Below are 3,127 nucleotides of genomic sequence, written 5' to 3' on the forward strand. Positions count from 1 at the left end.
CCCGCCAGTGTGGTGGTACTCCGGTGCCCACCGAAGCGGCGGTTCTCCGATCCCTGCCAGCACGGTAATACCGCAACCCAGCCTCCTCCTTCCGCAGCGCGAGGTCAAGGCCAGAGATTGCGTCATGTCAAAATACCATCACTTGTGACAGCACTTCACGATAATGTCCCTAATGAGGCAACACACTTCAACACACGGTCCAGTTCCTGGGGCTCAAGGCTGCTGGGAACGTGTCGCCTTTCTCACAACAAGGGCTCAGACACTCAGGGAGGCGATAAGCTGTCCCTGCTGTTGACTGGATTGCTCAAAGCACTTCTAAACCACTTCAAGATTAATAATAAAGCTTTCAAACATCTTAAAGCATAGAAAAAGAAGTGATCGGCTCATGGGCTTAATACAGGCTTTATTCCGAAATCAAATTAATTTTTTCTTCTGAAAACTGCAAAGGATGGTTATTGGGAATGTGAAGTTCCAGGCAGATTCCATCGTGCGCTACAAAAAGTAAATAAATTGTTGGTAGTGGTAATAAGACAGTCCTTCCAGTCACGTGGCGATTGATGGAGAGCCTGTGTTTTGTATTTCAAGTCAGATGAGATACTCCAAGACAACTTTTTGGTACATTTTCTTTCATTGAATTACCTTTTTTCATGGCATTTAATTTCTGCTGCCATCTAGTCAATCAGTCAGGATGTTTCCTATACTATTTTTGATTTTTGGGATGCATTTGGATTTTTATGAAATATTCTTGAAGATAAGTTAAAGCAGATATTTTTTTCTGAAGAAAAAGCCACTGTAGCCTTTTATACTACGCACTAGAAGGAATGCACTAATAAAGGTAAATATGGTAGAAATGAACATTAACCTCTTCAGGAAAGCACAGAAACATAAGCCTTTGGAATGCAAATACACTTTCTAAAACTGCATAAAAGTAAGAATTTCAGGTATGAATGCCTCTCATTTTATTACTTTTTTTTTCCACTTCCTGTACTTTATTAGTCAGGAATTACATGGTTGACACTGGTGAAAAATAAGGCGTATGTTTTGTACAGTGGTTTTCCTGAAAACACCATGAAACAAGCAAGACACAAAAATATGTATAGATTCTGGACCTCCAGATTAAGATGCTACCAATCCATAATAATGCTTTATGTTTGTAATATCCAAAGTATTGGATGCATTCACTAGTTAACGTTCCTCATATTTATTAATCTTGGGAAGATAAATAATTATCTCCACTACATGCATAGAGAACTAAACCAGAAAATTATAAAGTGAGAATTATTGCAGGTGTAAGTAATTACAACCATAATGCTCTCCCCTGAAACTTTTCACGCTGCTACAAAGATGTGAATGACTTGAGTGATTCTCCTTTTCCTTCTGCCTCTTGCCTCAGTGCTATTTCAGCTGAGATCCCCACAAGCGTGGGTGCAGACTAAAGCTGTGTGTAAAATTAAAAAAGCATGGCATGATTTAAGCTGAGAGGCCCTCCAAATCATGTTTATACAGCAGCCGAGTGGAGAGTTTTGCATGCTCAGCACTTCTGAAAACTAAGCGCTACACAATTTTTCGCCAATATAGCATTTTTTGAGAAAATGAATGGAGGAATCAACATGTTCTCATTTAGCTATGGATTTTTGATTGGTCTATACTTAAGCTAATAGCATAACTATTTATTTGGTATAAATAAGACATTCTCAAGTGAAGATTGCTTTTGCAATCCATGGGAGGAGTCTCGAAGAAAAACACTGAAAAATAATTCAATCACAGAAATAATTTTTTAACAGGGCCAGAAAGTTTGTGCTTGACGTAAGTTATTGAACACTTCCATATTTGCTGTAAATGCAGCAAAAGCTTCTGGAAAACCTATAGCATAATGGAACTATAATCACTAGAAGAAAAAAGAAAGGGCACGTGTCAGCAGGTTCCAGGTAACAAATGTAATGCAAAAGTACGTGACTACCTGAGGGCCCGGTCTTCCCATGCGTCGTTCTGTGCACGTCCTATCAGCATTAGATAAAATTTCATACACACCATAAGAGCTTGCTTACTCTTTCAGAATTCAGTTTAGGAATCGGTGCTGTCAGCTCCACTATTCTCAGATCACTTGCACTCTGTAAAATCCATGAGGTATTGCTGGTTTGACAGTTGTGTTACAAAAAGCTATTCCTGCTAGATTTCTTTTCCCAAAATTTCCCATTGATTGGGAGTTTTGCATGTGGAATACTTACAGGAACAGGCTCCAGCTGCTAGTGCCAAAATGTCTAGTTTTAAAAGTTGTTCCACTCACCTTCAGCTTGCTGAGTAAGGACTGGAAGACAAAAGAATAGCAGTGAGATAGTACTACAGGGACTGAAGGGAAATTTCAATAGAAGAAAGGAAAGGGGGAAGGACAGACTGACAGACGAACGGAAGGAAGGAAGGAAGGAAAGATAAATCAAAAGTTGCTGTAAAGTAAGGGAAAGTGCAAATAGCAGACTATGCAAAGATAGGAAAGGAGGATCCAACATTTAGATTCAGTGTTTAACCGAAGTAATTGTAAAAGCAGTAGTTAGCTTGCAAACAGGAAGAAAGGCAATACGCAAAAATTGCATATTCCAACACCACGGGCAATGTGAGAGTGGTGAAGCATAGGCGAGAGAGACCACATACATGCTCCTGGAAGAGCCATGTAATCTTGAGGACCCAGCTGGGCCTATGGATTGAACCGCAGCACGTCCTCACATTGGAAAAATGTATGGTTGTGATGGCAGGAGAGGTAACAGCATTTTCTTTACCCTTTAGCGTGTCAATGCTGCTGCAAACCAGGAAGTCGAAGTCTGGACAACTATCATGATATAACGAGGGAAAAAAAATAACTGCACAAAGTGCCAGTCATCATTTCTATTCATAAGCATTACCCATAGCTTAAATACGGAATTGACAGGCTCAACCAATTGAATTTGAACAGAGTTAGGATGCCATCTTGTGACTAGCTGATAAATTACAGAACTGGGGTTTCTTGCCTTAATTTCTTAAATATCATAGACTAGTTTGGGTTGGAAGGGACCTCTAAAGGTCATCTAGTCCAACCCCCCTGCCATCGGCAGGGACAGCTTCAACCAGATCAGGTTGCTCAGAGCCCCGTCCA

This window comes from Pygoscelis adeliae, unplaced genomic scaffold, assembly GCF_000699105.1.
Source record: "Pygoscelis adeliae isolate BGI_AS28 unplaced genomic scaffold, ASM69910v1 Scaffold242, whole genome shotgun sequence".
Taxonomy (NCBI): Eukaryota; Metazoa; Chordata; class Aves; order Sphenisciformes; family Spheniscidae; genus Pygoscelis; species Pygoscelis adeliae.